The sequence below is a fragment of the Parasteatoda tepidariorum genome, chromosome X1 (genome assembly GCF_043381705.1).
Source record: "Parasteatoda tepidariorum isolate YZ-2023 chromosome X1, CAS_Ptep_4.0, whole genome shotgun sequence".
Lineage (NCBI taxonomy): Eukaryota > Metazoa > Arthropoda > Arachnida > Araneae > Theridiidae > Parasteatoda > Parasteatoda tepidariorum.
This window is the reverse complement of record NC_092214.1, coordinates 76248340-76269452: the sequence shown is the minus strand read 5'-3', so window position 1 is coordinate 76269452 and position 21113 is coordinate 76248340.

The following is a 21113-nucleotide window of genomic DNA, read 5'->3' as shown; positions in this document are numbered from 1 at the left end:
TATGTTTATTCAGAGAAAGTACGTTTTTGTGTCTGATTTCGTAACTTAATTAATAGTTAGCACCAATTAATTAGCATATTTGAGGTCACCCCCAAGAACCATTAAGATTAACACTTAGTTCGTGAAAATCCGATCATTAGAACGAAAGTTATTCAGGGTGATATCTTTTTTTTTTTTGCGGACTGTACGCAGTAAAACGTAAAATAATGGTCAATGCCGTAATTCACTCAATTCACAAAAAATATTTCTACTTGAAAATCGATGTTTCTTTCTCTTTTTCTTTTTTTTTTAAATTCCAGATGATCTTCAGTTTTGACCCCCTCCCCCCCCCAAAAAAAAACACTAATTGTCTATAGAGTCTAATAGTTTTACAAGAAGAACGTATGAAAATTTTAAGAAAATAAAAAAATGACAAATATCCAAACATGCGTAATTTGCCAGATTCTTTAAAAAAAAAAAAAAAATAGCTCTTAATCTGAAGTTACACGGCGAAAAAAAGTTCACGTAAAATTACCGTTCTGAATGGTAAAGACTTTTCTGGTTGAATAAACTCATAATTCTGGAAGTAAAAATAAATATACGGTATTTGAACCATTTATTTAGTAATTTTTTCGTTCATATGGAAATGGTTTACCGAAATTCTGGTTTTTCAAAATAATAGTTCTAAATACCACACATAAAGCAAAAATTACAAACCAGAAAAGTAAATTCACTTAAATAATTGCTTTTTATGACATGCTCTTAGGTATTATGAAATTACCAAATTTTAACACATATTATAAGAAAATATTTTGTTGTTTAATTTACCAAAATCATAACCAAAGCTCTTAGGTAAAATGTATCGAGTTATTTCAGTGTTCCCATTCTGCCAGAAACACTGTAAATTTTATCATATTCTTATTGTTTTGACTATACATTTTTTTTCCAGTGTTTAAATACTTCGGTTTCATCCTTCGTTCCATTGCCATTTTATGTGTTTTTCTTAAAAGTTTTGATCCACTTTCCCGCAAAAAAAAAGAAGAAAAAAAAGAAAGAAAACCTTTAAGAAAAAATACACTTGCAAAAATAAATGAATGAATAAACTTCTGTCAACGAAATTTACATAATAACATATACCATAATTTTAAAAAAATCAAAAATAACAAGCCTGTTTGATTCTCTTAAAAAAATAGCTCTTTTAACTTTCGTGAAAGAAAATCAGAAACTTTTCACACACAATTATAAAACTTGTTAATCAAAAGCTGATTCTAATTAAAAATGTTCGTTTAAAAAGCATGGTAATAATTTTTTAATATGTAATTTATTAACAGTCGAAAACATTTTTAATTGTAACATATACAGACTTTTACATTATTGTAAATTACATAATTTCAAAAGAAAAAATCCAAAATTTGAACAGAATCGATATAGTTCTGTACAAATGAAAATACGTTTTAAAATTTTATTTCTCCGCAGCTATTTAACCGATTTCTTCAAATGTTATAGATATATTTTTCTTTGGATTACATAATTTAAATTAAGATAAAAATTCGCATGCCTCATATTTAAACTATTTTTGACCATTAAGAAATTAATTGATGAAAAAAAATTTAAAATTTATGGAAATTATATTTAAATAAACGAGTTATACAATTGTCACATATTTTGAGTATTTAGGAATGTTAATCTAGAGCAGAGGTCGCCAAAGTGGTCTATATAGACCCCCAGGGGTCTATTTAACGGTTGCGGGGGTTGATCTGAGACAGGGGGGCGAATGGGGGTCGATCCGAATCGGAAGGGTCGATTGTGGGTTTAAAAAAAAAACAGTTCTCAATACGCAAATCACACATACCTAATTAAGTATGTAAAATTTGTGAATTTTTTTATAATTGACTCAATATCAGTTTCTTTATAAAACATAAATTAATAAACGTATATTTATTGGTGTGAAACAAGTATTTACGTTCCACCGCGCAGTGGCACGAACTCAGCGCAGTTTATAAGTCATATGCATATATGCGCTTGTCCAAATGTCACGTGTGACGAGCATTGACGTTACAAATGCAAATATCATACGCAGTTTCAACTATCTTTGCAAACTGTGTTGAATATTTGCAGTGTCATTATTAAAACTTTTATAGTTTTGGATAATTAGTTATTGTTTCGATAAAACCATTCGTTTGGTTTAGATATCAATTTTAATTATCAATGCACAAAAAAGAAGGTAAGCATTAATAATATGGATTAGTACAGCCCGCGACAAAACTATAGCACACTTTGTATTTTTTTACGAAAATTACAAAATTGACCAATTTTGACGAAAATTAAAATTGACCAATTTTGAACCCAATATAGCGAACCTTGCAAAAAAACACCAGGCACACCCATCTCATTGATCAAGAAGCAGTAAATCTTTAGTTACTTTACTTATTATATCTACTTATGCATAATTACTTATTATTTAATAATAAGGTATTTAAATTTCAATATTAATATATTTTTCATAAAACTATTGTTACACAATGTACTATTACTTTAATAAATGTTTAAAATCATAAAATAAATGTACAGACACTGTATCTAATAGAGTTTTATTTTAATTAACAGAAAATTACGTTTGTAGTCGAAAAATTATACAGGGGTCGATGATCAAAAAAGTTTGGCAACCCCTGATCTAGAGGAAGTATGTTTTTGCGCATGATTTCGTAATTAGTTACATTTAAAAAAATTAATGATAATTTATAATAATAATATAATTTATAATAATAGTAATATAATTCATAATAATTTATTATAATAATAATATAATTTATAATAGTTTATAATAATAATAATATAATTCATAATAATTTATAATAATAATAATATAATTCAATATAATTTGTAATAATAATATAATTTATNGTAAAACGTTAATTTATAATAATAATAATATAATTCATTATAATTTGTAATAATAATATAATTTATAATAATAATAATACAATTCATAATATATTATAATAATAATATAATTTATAATAATAATATAATTCATAATATATTATAATAATAATATAATTTATAATAATAATAATAATTAATTTCGTAATTACTTGTCAAATTAGTTAGAATATTAGAGGTTAGATAATCTTACAAGATGAAAATTTTATCATCGCTATAAAAGTCTCCCAAAGTCATTTTTTTTTTGTCTCACCTAACTATATAGCTATATGGCAGTTCTTTGACATTGCATGGGTTCAAACCTCAGCGTGAGGGTGGCATGAAATTATCTTTTCAAATTACCCCTTACAAAACATTTAAACCAGACGCCATTAAAAGCGCCATACTGTCAAGTTCATTGATTTTATTCTTAAAAAAAAGTTATTTCTAAAAGTAAAGCTGAAGGCTCGAATTTGGAGTTGCAGTTAAAAGTATTTGCTCAATACCGAATCCGGTGAGTTAAAAAGTCCAATAGGTTAATTGAGAAATATAAAGTCTTCGATATTAAGGAATTTATTTATATAGATAAATATATATTGAATTTCTTTACTTATTTACATATAATTATATTGAGAAAAAAATACTCAAATTGAATTATTAAGGTTTGTGAAAATAAACCTTAATGCAATAAAGTTAAAGACTTTATGAAATACAAACGCCTACAAACATCTTAAAAAATATACAATAAAGTAGTAAAATAAAGCTAAAGATAAATTTTAAAATTAATAGACTGACATGTGTGGCACACACCATTAAAAAGTTCTAAATACCGTCACTTTAAAAAAAAATAATGTGATATAAATTTATTGCTGCTGAAATACTTGTAATTATATTAACTTTGTAATACTATTTAGAAAAAATACACGTGTTTCTCTGCATATAATATAAAATAATGAATTATTCAGTGATGCATTTTATTAATAAATTATATTCCGATTCTTAAATTCTGAAATGAAAGTCTTAACTGAGTTGCTTGCAAAAAAGTTGCATTTATAATAATTCTCCTGGTTAGGAATATTTACTAAACAAATTTACTTTTTTTAAATATCTAGCTTTTGTTATAATAGTTTTGCACAACTTCAATATTTTGTAATTATATATTTGTTAAAACTAATTTTGTTCAATTATTTCGGTATAATATAAACAGTGATTTTAAATAAAATAGTTTTAATTGTAATTGCACAGTATACTCTCGATATGTCTAAGTTGAAGGGACTCTAAAAAATTTCGAGATAGTGAGTTTTCGAAATAACAAGTTCAGAACTAAATATGTTCTAAAAAGTAGAAATATATATTCTGAAATATTACTCTAAAAAGTAATCAAGAAGCATAAGAATAACTACCATTAAATACGTATGTAATGATAGTTAACTATAAACCAAAATACAAAAATAATAATTTTATTATTAAAAGTAATACCAGAACAATTATTCATTAAATAGAAAGGAATTTGTGTACAATGAACTCAGCATTCCTATTTTTTTTAAAGATATCTAATATCAATCTCGTTGTAATTCACAGTTCTTCTTCCACTAATTTCTTTGGAAAGTACAGCTATGCCTTTTCCAAAACAAAAAAAGAAAAAAAAAGAGTCGAAGATAGAGACGATTTCAAAGAGATAATTGGGGGAAAAAATAATCTCTTTGCAGTTATTACCCATCCAATTCATTCACTAAAATTAAGTTTAAAGTTATGCAAATGAAGTCAGTTTTACTTTAACTTCTGTCGTACTTACAGAGGATTTCTCTTCTGTTTCTCACCAATAGCTCTACAATCCTATTTTTTTAAATATCTAACACCAATCTCGTTGCAATTTACAGTTTTTTTTTCTTTAAAGAATCTGAATATATTTCATTTGGTTTTTGAGGATTTTATGTTTAAGGGCCCTATGGACGGAAGAGTCAAAACTGCTTCAAACGCATTCTAGTCTGCAGTGTTTTCCAAATCAACTTACGCTGAGTACCACTTTTTTTCAATTGAATGTCACATACAAGCCATTTAGAAAAAAATTGTCATGAGTCGTCTGTATATTCTTTAGGGAAACACCTCCCCCTCCTGAAAGAAAGGTCATATTATTTTGGAAAAAAAAAAGGATGTTCTTCACTTACGATATTAAAAGATAAAAATTTGTAAATGCAAACTTTAGATTTTTCGTAATGAAATGTTGATTCTAAACAAAGATTATATATTATAATATATAAATAACGTGTTGATTATTAAAAAGCACTTTTATTAAAATATGTGATGCAAAAAATTCGCAGTTGCAAGAAGGAAATAAATATTGGCCAGGTAAAACTATCTTGTCTCAAATTTTTAAATCAAATATGGCACCCTTACGTGGTATATTTTTTAAGTTTTCAGTAATTATTAAACAGAAATATAATGCCTTTTTTTAAGTTGAATATTTAAATCAAATTTTAAAATTTGGTTCAAAGAAGTTTTTAAATGTAATTTTGACGTTTAAAGCAAATTTTTTTTAAAAAATTATAAAAAGCTTATTAGCTGACTGTAAGCACTGTTCCAAACTTATATGTTTCAATGTTAATAGTATGGATAAATGAAAAGTGCATGGTGTGAAAGTACTTAATTTGTGCAAGAATCAAATTTGATGCAGTAAAAAAAATTTCGTTTACATTGTTTTTTTTTCTTTTCTTAAACCCGCGTCATGAATTTCTACTTTTTATCAGTTTGGTTAGAGAATATAAAAAATAAGTACGAATTCTGGCAAAATTTTCTACTACTCCTCTCTGAAAAATATTCCTGATAAGAATATCCGTAGACATGCAGTTTTTCGCCAGAAGTTGAAATTAGTTAATTTTAAAATAGTCTATTTATAACAAGAATATTTAATTATATTCCTGAATAGATATAATAAATATAATATTTCCGTTTTTCTTATCAGATTATTTAGTATATGGTATTAATTTAACTTTCATAGAACTAGATTCCATTTTCACTAACTTTTTTAATAACAAGTAAATTTCAATTTTAAAAATGATACTTATTTAAATAGAGTTTAAACAAGTATTATTTTTACTGCTAAACTATTGATTAAAATATTTTGAAACTCCATTTAAAGAAGTATTATTATTAAATATGCATAAAAAGTTATTTGTTTACAAAAAAATTTAAAAATATAGATATGACAATCGAGATTTCCTTTATAAATTTCTGAATGAAAATGAAAACTTATTTGCTGCGAAATTTCAATATTAGTTAAGAATTACAATTCAATATTAGTTAAGAATAACACGGATAAAATCCAAAGTTTCCAAATCGAATTTTTTTTTATATTAACTATTGAGTGAATAGAAATATAATTGCTAGGAAAATTTCGCAATAAATAGAATTGAATTTAAATTAAACATAGATAAAATCCCAAGATTCCATTATTCTTTCAAGCGTTGGACTTCTTGGCATTGTTTTTATTCACAATTCCGCTAATCTTAATAATGCTTTGATGAAAAGAATTCACATAAAAATAGACCCATTTACCAACATTAGTTTGGTGCGGCTTCCGGCAGATGGCACTGAGAATATATGATAACCTTCTGGCTAGTTCCCTGCAATCCCGATGGCGTCGCTATTGCCTAATTACGATATTTCAGACTCAGAAACCTCTGTGAGTGTTATAGTTGTGAAGCGTGCCAGTTATGAAGTTCTACGTTCCATCCGTAACGTGCCGAAAATCATGACTTGAATCGCTAACATCCACAACGAACTTATAGAATATATATCACTTAGAGCATTTTCTATTCTCTAAGACTCCAGATAAATAGAGAACTTAGATTTGTCTTTTTTTCTTCTTCAAATTAGATATAAAAATTTTTACACATTTTATAGCTGTTTATATTGGATGGTGAATAGTGTACCACGCCGGTGCCGTCTTCCCTAATGGCGGGTATTCGAACCGTAGTTCTGAACTCTGTTTATTCTCGGTGTGCAACTATCCTCTGTATTTATACTATCATCAATCAAATAGGTAAGTACCCCCTATGTGATTTTTCTATTCCATTTAATTCCCGACCTCTCAAACTACGCCAACCCTCGTTAAGATCTCGTCGGCCCGGTTTTTGAGTGGACACCCTCAGGCGGGGCCTTTGAACTTCCTTTATATCCCTCTCAACAAATTTGCACTAAAGTAAAGTCCCTAGTTTAATCCGAGGAACTTATTATTCCATCAATATATTCTCCCTTTTGATGTTTTCCTGTTCTATCTCCTCTTTTGCGGGGTGTTGAGGGGTCTTCCTGACAATACCAGGTGAAAAGAAAGCCAATAAAGTAAATGTTCACAATAAATTCAATGAAACGAAAACCCTTTCTCTGAAAATTCCTTGAAGTGAATTACATCCCGATCTCCCCTCCTTTAAAATCCCGCTCTTTTTTGAACTGGTTAATTAGGTAACCGTGTCGACACCTTCTCATCGGCAGTGAAACCAATTAAAAGGCCACGAATTCTACGTTCTTGGATTTATTCGCTCAAATTTAAATGAGATACATTCAACAATTTCTAAGCTTGGAATAAAACCCCGTTTAATTGGTGCATATTCAAATCACATAAGCTGTCCTGTCATTGAACTTATAGTATTTTCCTATTGCTAATTATCAATTTTAATCCAATCAAAATATGAAATTGATTTAAGCAAATTTTAAGAAAAAATCAAAATGGAAAAGCGCTAAAAGCAAAGTCGTGTTACTAAAACAATTTAAATAAAAAGTAAGAAACCAAAAACAGCAAAATTTTCGTTTTTGCTTGTTTTTGGCTTCTAACTTTTTTTTTAATTACAATTAATTTAAATATCAGTCGTTTTTTTCTGGATTATTACTTTTTTTATACTGTGCAAAATTATTATACGATGTCTGCCATAAAATAAACATGAAAAGTTTTCATATACATCTTAAATAAAAGATAAAATTCATGGTGCTAGTAATATTTTATGAATAAGAGAACATTAACCAAATGAATATTCAAATAATTAATCTTAGATTATTTGATACCATATTCATTTCGAAAAATACTCATATATCTCAATAAAATCATAAAATCTCAATAAAAATAAATATTTTTAGCTAATTAATATTATACTAAGTATTATACCAAAATCAATTATTTACAAAAAGTAGTTTTTTACTACACCATAATTTAAGTGATTCATTTTAAATGTATAAAAATTATCATTAGATGAATATGCATTATTTGAAGTAGCATTTTAGATACTAAATTATGTTTCCAAAATAAATTCGCAACCCAAAAATTTCTATAAACTTGATTTTTCCAAATTAAAATAAGCTACGAATCTTAACAATGACAACCATAACATTTTCTTTTTTGAAAAATTATTGATTTGGAATTCATTAACTATTTTTCATTAATTGAGTTATAATATTCAATAGTAACAGAATTACAGGGGCAACTATTTTATATAGTAACTATTTTAGTAACTATATATATAGTATATGTATAGTATTTTTAGTAACTATTCTAGTAACTATTTTATTTGTACCAATTTTTCTGTGGTGGTTTCCGAACCTATCAGTATATGTGTTCGGCGGTTTGTCGTGTAAAAATACACAATATAAAAGCATCAAATTAAATTGTGATTCAATTTCAAAATAAATAAATAAATGAAGTTTTTATTTTTTGTAGAAAAAATTAGGTGACTGATAATATTTACCTCAACATATAAAATAATTTTTTCTCCAACTTGTCGAAGTTAAGAATGTTTTCTTACGAGAAGAATTAAGGATGATAATTATAAGGTATATAAGATACCCTTAGGAGCTTAAACATCTTAGGTCCTATTAGGAGCTTAAACATCTTAGGTCCTACGACTCCACCAAGCTTCATTAGTCTTTCCTCGTTTATTCTAGTTTTTTTGTCAGGCTTAGTTTACTACACCATTTGAACAATTTACGCAGGATGAGTAGCGTTATTTACGTTCATCATAGTATAACGTGTTTTTGCTTTTATGTCTGTTAAGTTTTATGAACGAAGTTCAACACTTCTTGGATTGCATGGGACTCTCTAAGGAGGATCTCTTTAGCAATCCTCTCCTAGTCCTCGACTTCCTTTCAGTCAACGAACTCGTGGATCTTGTCTGACTCCGTCAGACAGAGAGGATAAGCAACAACAACAAGTTTTATGATAACTTAACATTTCAGTCACTTTCTTTTAATTCACTTACTTTTATGTCTTTTTTTTCAATATTTTTTTGTATTTATTTTTATAATTTTTTCGTGATTTATTTGTTGAATGTAGAGTTTAATATTTTTATCAGTTAAACTTTTGATGAAATTTGATTTAACTGTTTTATAGCTTTCAATTCCATAATATTTTGCTCATTAGTTCTTACTGGTATTTAAAATGGTTTTACAAGTTATCAACAATACAACACTATCAATGATACAAACAATATAATTCTTTAAATATGTTTTTAGCAAATTAATTATCCATTAATTAATCTGGAATCCGTGAATTTCTTAAATTAACGTATCTATTTAAGTAACTTATTTAGAGCAGAATTTATATAGAAATTGAGTTAAAATTAAAATTTTTTGATAATTTTGAGGACATTTAAATTGTATATATTTGAATGTAGCTGATAAATTAAGTATAGAAATTGCAAATTTTGTAACATTAAAAAAGGAGGTATAAGAAAGAACATTAATATTTTTACTGGGCTCATGATTTTCTATTAAAAGTAAGTAAAATAAATATTTTAAAAAATTAAAATCAAGACATACATCGCTATGTTTGGTTCATTGTATTTAATTACAATTCAAAATTAAATTTTATGGAGTTAAGCAGTTTCATATTTAGTAGTTTTCTTTAAATTGGCTCAGGGTTTAAGCATAATTAAAAGTTGGATCTTCACAATAAAGGGTTTTTTTTTTACAAAACTTCTGCATACATTTCACCGAGTTGAAAATTTGTTTAATTGTTTTTTAAAGAAATTCTTTTGTAATTAGACTAATTATACACAAAATAAATTTTTAGGGTTACTAATTAAAATAGAAGCTAATTTCATTATATAATGGTACATAAATTGTTCTAGATATTTTTCCTTTAAACATATATGAAAAATAAATCGATTTTAATTATCTAATTAAAAGAAAAAGATAAATATTTGTGGTGTATTTAATGGTAAATGTTTGTTTATACTGTTGAATTTTTTTCGAAATGATCCTGGGATTTGTATATAACATGTTAGTACGACGTATTTCGTGACTTATTATTTACTCATTTATCTGAATTTAAATCCCCTCCGCAGAGAATCAAAATTGTGACGGCATGTCTTCGGATCATCCTCCGGGATGTTTCCCAGACCGTCGCCAATAGCCCATTGTGCAGCTCTAGTGCGACGTAAATTAACAACAACAACAACTGAATTTAAAAAAATCTAATAAAAAATACACATTACTATTTTTAAAACACATAGTCTCTAATATCATTATGAGTATTTCCGCGCATTTTTAGAAGGCAAAATTACCCTAAAGATTAGAAATTTCAATGCATATCTGAAAGGTATATGTTAGGTCAAATATCTTACATATTAGATCAAATATCTTACATATCAGGTCAAATATATTTTAGCGGTTATTCCACAAACTTAAAAAATCTATTTGGAAACAATACTAGAGGATAGTTTAGTTTTAAAAATGTCACTTAAAAAAATGTGACAACTAGCGCATTAACCAAGCTTTTTGTATATTATGTATTTTCCAATTTTTATTTAATTTAATTGTTGCATGATAAAAAAAATTTCGGATAGTTTTTAGTTGTAGTAACGCTTTCAGCAGTTATTATATAATATGTCTTGAAATGTTTCTTAGTATATCGTAAAAAAAGTAATTAACATTTCTTACTTGAGCAAAAAGTTTTGCCAAAAAAGTCTTTTCCTCCTCGTTAAGATGGAACATTATTAAAAAAAAAGAACGAAAGATGGGTCATTTGTGTCGCTCCATTTGTTTGGAACGTTGTCAACGAGTCTGGGTCGGTATTGTTTTTCATTTTGTTCCAAAAATTCAATTCTAAGGTGATATGATGTGTGAAGATTTCAAGCATTTTCAAAATCTTGAAAAGGTTTTTTAGAAAATTTTAAATCTTTTTCCCTTCAAAAACTTTCATAAGATTTGCGCACGAACTCAATTATCACAAAAGGTTTCTTCTATGTTTCTGAATCATCTTTAAAACATATCATAATTTCTATATGCTCTCAAAAACGTTTCTGTGATGTTAATCTGAGACTGTAATGATCTACATTTTTTGATGATCATTTTAAGATTTCTTTTGTTAATTTTTTATGTTAGTCAATAGTTGCTACGCAAAAATACTCGAAGCTACATTTGGAAAAATTTCGCTCATGTATTTAAATAAAGAGATGAAGGTTTGACTTCTGGTTAAAGCAATTGTCAGGTTTGGATGCATTTTATTCTTTTGAGAATTTAAGTAGTACGAAAGTTAGTCTCAATTTTTCGTTGTCTTAAATCTTTTTTCTCTAATTGATTAATTTTCTGACAATTGAATTGATAGTAGCTTGGCATTTTTACGTCATAGCAGTTGAAAATAACTGAAACATGTTAAAAATTTTTTAAGACCCTATAGAAATGTCAGAAATCTAAATGAAAGATTTTTTTAGTATCAGCAGATAATTAAAAATGTCTACATTTTAGAAAATAAATAAGCACTTTTATGAACATCATTGTTACTGAAGCTTTATATTTTGTGTTATTTAAGTTATGTGCTAGAGCGTTTAAGGAGTAAGATTCAGGAAGGCTTTAAAATTTATATTAAAGCGTATTCTCAACTATAGCCATTTTTTGTTAAAAATATTTATTTCGTTATCTTTTATTAATCTTTATGATTATAAATTCATGTAATTATACCTGTCACTACAGCTCTATAACAATAGAAAATGAACAAGAAATCTTAATTGCTCTGCTTTTATTACATGATTTTAATTCTGTATTTTGAAATCTTGGCGATAAATATTCTTATGATTCCCAAGTACTGTGCCAAAGTAAGAAACATGAGGAGTTTACACTCACGTTATTTAATTTTTGTCTCAAAAACTTGATCATACAAATACTTATAACGAAAAAAAAAACTGAACATGAATGAGTCAGTTTAGAAAAGCGTATAAATTTATTGCTTGATTTGAGTTTTGTAAATCTGCTTTATTAATCATGAATAATTTTTTTTTAAAAATCAATATTATTTAAAGTGCATCGTATATATCGTAAATTCGTAAAATATAATTTTATTAGACGGTTTAACTGAAATATCAGAAAGAAAATTTTTAAGAATTTTTTACTCTACACAGTTCTTGTACAATACCTGATGACTTTCTTCCCCTTTATATTTCCCTTTTTTTCAAGTTCTGAGAAAAATTTTAATTAAGCAGTTTCATATAACTTTTTTTCGGCCAGAAGAAATATTTTTCCTTCCAGATCTAAAATCTCCTCGTTGAAATATCTTTAAGTTACTGATGATTGGATTTAAAGCTCTTCGAGGGGGATTTTTTATTCGCGGTTATAGGATATTTTTTTCTTGATAGATGATTGGAATAAAGTAAGCAAGATGTGTGTTAAAAAATTCTTAATGAAAGAAAACAGTGTGCAAAAAATAAAAACTAAGAACGATATAAGATCGAAAACATGTACCAAAATTTACTAAAATATCTTAAAGATGGGTAAATAACTTCACTTTATCTTTTTTTTTCTCATATGTTTTATTTGTATTATATATTTTTTAAAAAAAATGTAGTGACATTTTATTCCATTTTAAATTAATAAAATTATTTTATAATAATAGTAATAATAATGTTTATTCAATATTAATCGTAGTCTTTGTTAAAGGACAAAACTAGGAAACTTTGCCAGTGGGCAGTTGTAGCAGTGGCAGTAAAAATTGAAAATTTAAAGCGAAGAATATGTTGGTATTAATCATGTAAGACAATTATTTTAGGTATTTTGCGAAATATGATAAACATTACAAGGTTAATTTAAAAGGGAAAAAAACATGAATTTTTATTTTCAGATAACTATAAAATATTTATAACAACTCCTTTTTTTTCCTAACACCGTTGAACAGCTGTCCCAATATTTGAATTTACGACTTCCAATATTCAACTCCGTATCCTTGTAATTTTGTAGCCGATTCAAAAGACAACGGAACTCATGGATCAAGTATTGGGAGAAATTTGCCTTCGTGGAGGCTTTTTTGATGAAGCTAGCCCGCATTTACTTTACATGGAGAGGAAAACCACGAAAATCTCCCATTGTTAGCTTGACGCAAGAGAACTCTCCACAATCTACCACTGAGTATATTTTATGTCAGTACTATGGTCGGTGTGACTCGGGCTTAGAATTCGTATGGATCCTTTTTTATTAAAAAAAATATTGAAATAAAATCTATTTGGGGTGCATTTTCGATGAAAAAAGTAGCCATCAGGTGGAGACTAGTAGCAAATTTTTAATCGCCGTTCATAATATTTAGCCACCCTGTGGTACCGTTAATTTTTCCCTTTAAACCCACACGATTGACCGGATATGATAACTCAAGTCTAGGTTCCGTGTTCACAAGAGCAAATAATCTAAGAAAATGCTTTCAAAACTTATAATATTTCTTTTGTGCGTCTAAATTTGCATGAAACTGACTAGTGAGAGTACGTCCTTGACGAAAATTGCTTATATTTAACAGCAAACAATTATAAATGCGATTTATTTTTCTTAAATTTTTCCTTCTTTCTTAAAACTATTATCAATGCCATACTGAATTTTTTTTTATTTCATTCGTGGGCAATATATTCATGCATGTGAAGTATTTTGAAATATTTGATTTGAAAAAAAAAAAGCTTTTTCACGAATATGTTTCGTTTCTATTCAATTGAGGAAATACTTGATTCGAGTTACTTTTTCCTTATGTTAAGATCAAGCTGTATAAACAACACATTCAACAATGAGTGTGCATTACTCAAAGAGGAAATATTAAGTATCACCCCTTCTTTTTTTTTCTCGATAAGAACACTGAAACAATATTTAAATTCACCTTCCTTTTGATATAGATCTATTGTATGTCACAAACAAAATTGAATTATATATTGATTCAACCTGAAACAGCTACCTCCGTCTTCGAGAAGAATTGTTACAGTATAAAAAATGATGACAAACAACTCAAATAGAAAATGTCATTCTTTTAAACTATTGGTAGTTTAAATTATTAATTTCAGATTTCAAACTTCTTAACTTTTTATTGAACAGTAAATATTTTTATAATACTGTGTCTTTGAAATGTTAGTTATTGAGTTCTACGTGAATTTAGTCCTAGTTATTATTTTACAGTGATTTCGCCAAATTACGGGTCTTAAGAATCTAGAACTTTCATATTTCTGGTACCCCTTCTACTAAACCAGGTCTCCATATTTGAAATATAAATTCTCAATCTCTTTGTCCATTTAATAATATTTACATTCATATTATTTTATCAATTGATAAACAAAACAAAGAATTTCAAATCAAGAAGAATTATATTTGAACTATCAATTAGGATCGATCGAATCCCTGCATCTAGAAAAGCCAGAATTATTCTAATTTTCTCTTTCAGCCATTAATAAAAAAGGAAAATTGTTTTTATAAATATTTAGAGTTTGGTAACAAATTTGCCTACATAAATATGGACATGCTATTTTACACATTCTTTTTCTTATTTGATACGTTATAAATCGTAGGGTGGAATCACTGAGTTTATACTTTCATTTTTTTTAAATAAAAAATTAGTTCAAACTACAAATATAAAAAATTATTGGAGCTTAATATAAATATAAAAATTTTATGTACAGATATTTTGAGTTTGGTAATAATTTTGCCCACATAAATAAGCAGACGCTATTTTATACTTTCTAGTTTTTTTTTTTATTTGATACGCTCGCCATAAGATCGTAAGTAAAATCACTGAATTTACACTTTTTAAAAAAAAAAAATAAAAAAAATAGTTCCCACTAAAAATATAAATAATTATGTTACTTTAAACTACAGTAAAAAAATATTATTTGTTTTACTTTATAAATTAAAATTACTATAAAACTGTATAACCAACAGTAAAAAACGCCAGATATATTACCCTTCCTTTACATAGTCCACAGCTATAACTATCAATTAAAATTATCTTACTGTAAATTTTATTAAAAGTATTAGACTGTTTCTTTTCTTTATCAACCATGTACGAGGAAAGGAGATAAATTTGATTTTAATTTAAAAAAATGGTAATTGTTACCAATTTCCGTTATTGAAATTTTTAATTTAACAACTTCTGTGCGGTACCTTGAAGTTCCTAAAAACAATACTCTTAAAATCATTAGGCCGTTTCTTTTCGATATATATATATATATATATATATGTATAGACACGCACTTTTATATAATGAAAAATATTATGAGCTATAGACAAGTATTTTAATTCGATTTCTTATTTCAATAAATAGAGGTGTTTAGAATAATTTTAAACAAATCATGTAAAAAGAAAGGGGATATAATTGATTTTAATTTATAAAATGGTAATTGTTTTAAATTTCCGTTTTTGAATTTTTAATTAAACTATTTCTGCGCGATACTTTAAAGTCTCTAAAATCATTACTCTTGCGGTAATAGTTTGGCGAATAAAGAAATGAAATACCAATCTAAACAAACGTGGCTATTACTCCAAATTAGAATAATGAATAAATATTTGGATGCGGAAATAACGAAACGTGAGTGACCTATCTAACTATTACAACGTGATAATAAGGAGAAAAACCACTTTCTATCAGAAATACCGGAAACTGATCGGTTATTTTTCTGCTAGTTATGCTTTTCCTTTTCCACGTAAAGCATAGAAGAATTTAGAATCTATGAAAAATTTGATTATCTATACACTATCTACCAGAGTTGGCCAAAAATGTAATCGATTACATTTTTTGATTACAGTAATCAATTACTTGTAATCATGATTACAATTTTCAAAAATTTTGATTACAGCTGTAATCATGATTACAATATTGATTACAGTAATCAATTACTTGTAATCGTGATTACAAAGTTTGATTACAGCTGTAATCATGATTACATAGTCGATTACAGTAATCAATTACTTGTAATCATGATTACAATTTTCAAAAAATTTTGATTACAGCTGTAATCATGATTACAATTTTGATTACAGTAATCAATTACTTGTAATCATGATTCCAAGTAATTGCGATTACAAGTAATCACAACAAAAACGATTACAAGTAATTATGATTACAAGTAATCAAAATATATGATTACATGTAATTTGATTACATGTAATTTGATTACATGTAATTATGATTACATGTAATCTAATTACACGATTACAAGACTATTGTATTCTTATAAATGATTATATTTTACAGTAGATAGTAGAATGTATTTTATAATGATACATTTTGCACGTATTAACATGTACTGCATTTTGTACGTATTTGTATACGTACAAATGAATGTAACTGAAATGTATGTACATATGATTTTATCTAGTGCATATGTTCAGACATTTTAGTATCACACACATGTACATACACTTATATTGTAGGTATAAAATATATGTACGTATGTATATAGATAATAATTACGTATGTATGTGCAAACAATGTAGGCATGTACATTTATACACAATGAATATATGCATTTTATGCAAATATTTGTGTATGTAAAATGTATATCTATGTTCATGTACGCATGTATATACAAGTACTTGTGTTTGTACGAACATACATACATTGTCTGTACAATGTATGTCCCATGCATGTATGTGCAATTTATTTATGAACAGTACAATATATGTATGCATGTACAATATAGGTATATCTGTAGGATGTACAATATATGTATGTATACATGTACATGATATGCATGTCCAGTGTATTTATGTACATGTACATAATATGTTCATGCTCAATGTAAGTATCCAAATATGCATAATACATTTGTGAACTATTGTACGTACATTGGGCGTATTTATATTTCACATATATTCATACATGCATTCGACATGCATAACGTACGTACATACACACATTTGAGATGCATATATTGTACAGATGTATATACATATAGCGTACAGATGTATATACATATAGCGTACAGATGTATATTCATATAATGTACATATGATGAAATGAACATATAATGTTCATATAATGTACATATGTGTGTACATATACAGTACGTATGTGCATAAATATATTGGGCATAATTCTTTCGTACAAATTTTACATGTGTACATGCATGCTATCCCTATCTATGCATATGGTGCAATGTATATATGTACAATGAATGTATCCACACATGTACAATACACGTATGTTCCATGTATGCATATCCATATGTACTATATATGCACGTACAATACATGAATGTATGTACATACATTGTACATGCGTACATACATTACACGTATACATATGTACATTACATTTATGTCTAAATATGTGTACAATGCAATAAATAAAATGCATGTAAGTTAACTTTTAATGACTCAAGCAAGTTAAATGACAAAATCAAACGATATTTAAATTTAGTTTTCAGCTTTAATTGTTCTATATCATTTTGAAATTCTCTGAATAAAAAATTATTTTCAGGTATTTTCATGAAATGTTTGACAATACAGATTTATTTTTTTTATAACATAATGCATGATTCATAGAAATTTTTTAAATGGTAAGAAAAACGGTAAATTTTATGTGTGGAATTAATATTTAGAAATTCCAAATAAAATTATCGTTTGCTTTCTAAAAAATATGAGGTCGAGTTTCATATACCTTAGAATAATTTTAAAACAAATTTTAATAACTTTACTCATATAAATTTTTTTAATGTATGCACAATGTATGTGTATATTGTAATTACATATATTTAAATGTACGCACGTATTTGTACATTACTTGTAATTATGTACATGTATACGTTGTATGCACATGCATACATTGTGCATATAACTATTTTTTTGTACATCCATGCATTACATGCGCATAAGTATTAACAAAGTATGTAGTTATACAAGTACATACGTAAGTTGTACATAAGTACATACTTTGCGTGCACATATATCGATGTACATATAAATATGCATGTATACATGTACGCATTTTATTTACGCAACTATGTGCATATATTGTACCTTTAAATAACATTTTTACATATTGTACGCAAATACGTACAATTTTATATACAAACGTACATTGTATATACGTGCTATTATCGTAAATTTATACAATATATGCACTTAAGTACATAAAAGCATGCAAACGCATAAACATTATTTTCATATACGTTCATACATACATTGTCTATGTATACAAAGATACAAAACATTGCCTTTTTGTACAAACTAACATACATGCGTACACGTATCATAAATGCATAATTATATGTACTAAGCATATGCGCATTGCATTAAGTATGTTACAATATAATTATGAATATTGTACGTATAAATAACGTACCTCACTAAAGTTATCTAATAAACACGATATTCGGATTTAACTACCATCAATATTTTTAATTGAAAAACCTACCAACTTCACTCATCTCATCTATTCAGAATTAATTAATCTCATGGATTCAATGTTAGTAGTAAGAGTTATCGGCCCCAAAATTCCGAAATACGGAAGGGAAAAAAAAACATAATTACTCCAATTACCTCCATGGAAACTGAAAAAATTACATACTTCTGAATTAGAAATTCTATGTTTTAAAGTTATTACTTTTACATATATGTGTATAATTTCTTCCGTCTTTCACATTAATTGCGCTTTCGTTAACTTTGTGTCGCTATCTTAAACCAGATCTATATATATTTACAATGAGTATACGATAAATATTTTCAATGAGTTAGCAATGATTCTTGTAAGAGCTGACATAAATATATAATCTGATTAATGTTTTAATATAATGAGAATAATTTTTTTGTATATTAAGTGTTCTTATTTAACCCCAAATTCATGCGCTATTACTACATCAATTGTTTAAAAATTGCTTAAAAATAAACTTCATTAACAGAATTTTCAGTATGTGTGGCTTTTTTAATCTATTCCCAAAAATATATTCGCAAATGTTTAAGTATTTTTTTAAACCAACTTTTTGTAGTAGAAACGCCATTAACAAATACTCAAAATTGATAAATAAAAAAAGTTCCCTTTGAAATTTTTTCCAAGAGGGAAAGTTGTATGACCCTTGAGATTAGAAGTGATACCCTCCCTTTTTCGCACACATTATTTTCTAAGTGGTCGACCCCGTAGGATTTCATATGACTCCATCTATATTTTTATACAGATGTATTATTAGTTAGATATAAAATTTAACCCATTTCTACAATGATATATTTTAGAGAATCGTTATGTAAATTATTTGTGATCTAGTAAGGTAAACATTTCATTCATTCTATTAGGCATCAACTAAGAATGTTAATTAATTTTTAATTATATTTTTTTAATTATTATTAATATAAAAAATAAAAAATTAGGTAGCTAAAAGATTTTCTTTACTAAAATGGGCTTGGTTTAAAAAAAAAAGACATTTTGTTTAATCCTGCCAGTCCTGTGTTACTTTATTACATACTAAAAAAAAGAATCAAGCATTTTACACTTACATGGAATAAAGGTGAATATTGGAATCAAACTGAATATCAGAGTTGAGCACACTTCAAAAAAAACGTCTGATACTTTTTAATAAAGAAAAATCGTTCTTTGAGATTATAATTTTCGATATTTTTATAAATTAAAATAATCGCATTCATAATAAAACGTTAAATCACAAAAAAATTGAGTTTATATTGAAATTTAAATGCTATTTTTATTTTAGATTTATACGTATACACATCAAATTCTTTTAATTTTATGTTCATTTTCCATATCATTAGTAGAATCGTATAATTATTACTTAACGTACTTAGTTCGTTACGTAATATCAAGTGTTAGCGATATTTAGTATTTTGAATTTCCATTTCCGCTATGTATTTGTTATTTCAGCTGTTGCAAATAAAATAAAAATCAAGATATTATGAATATTAAAGAAAAAAGGAATAAAATATGTTTTAAATTTTATGAAAACAAACATTACTAAATTTCATTGAGGTAAAATAAGTTTCTCATACATTTTACGTTATTATTTTTATTATAATTCAAGTCCTGTAAAAGAATTTTGTCAAGAAAATTTTTAATAAAGAAAATTAAAAAATATATAACTTATGAAGGCTGAACTATTAATGCTTCAAATTCACGTTTTCAAAAGATAGTTAATTATCATTAAAAACAAAAATGTTCTGAAACTACGGGATACCTTCTATTTTTGTCTGTATCGGTAAATAAACTTTAAAATTTGGTAAAGATGAAATTTTGTTTTTTTAATTTATATTTTCGAGAACTTAAGTCCTGAGAAATATTTTTGTCTAAATATTTTAATTGTAAAAATCGAAATTATAAATGCTGAACTATGTTATCATTATCATCTAAAGTAATAATTAATTACCTTTTATGGTTAATTTTCATTTAAACAAAAAATGTGCTAAAACTGTGAGATATTTTCCATCCCTGTCTATGTTTGTAAATAAACTAAACGAGAATGTCTACTAAATAAACAAAACAAAAAAGTAAAAGTTTTGAAATTCCAAAGGAAAGAAGATTGCACATTTTTAATTTGACTTGGCCACACCTTTAAATTTCATGTTAGTGTTCTTTCTTAGACGCTTTCTGTCTTGCCCTTTCTTTTACATTCACTGATGTTCTGAATGCACACTGTCTACCTCAAATATAATCACACAAAATAAAAATAAAAAGTCAAGGTCGCCGAAGCTTCTCTAAAAAGTAACAAATGGCTTGTTGAAAACCGGATTTTAAATTTATGTTTTCATCATTATTTTCTTTGTCTTGCCGAAAACTATTTTAACTTCAATTTTTTATACCAGTAAGCGCAAATTGCAAACGTTCTTTACTTATGCATTTTTTCTTTAGTCAAAACAAGATTAGATTGAGTTATAAGGGATTATTAGTATATTGAAGCAAACAAGGAGAGTACTATAATTGTTACTCGCTAACCAAGCTCTGAATTTTCAATTTTTATATAGTTTTTCTAGTTATAAAATATTATATATATATA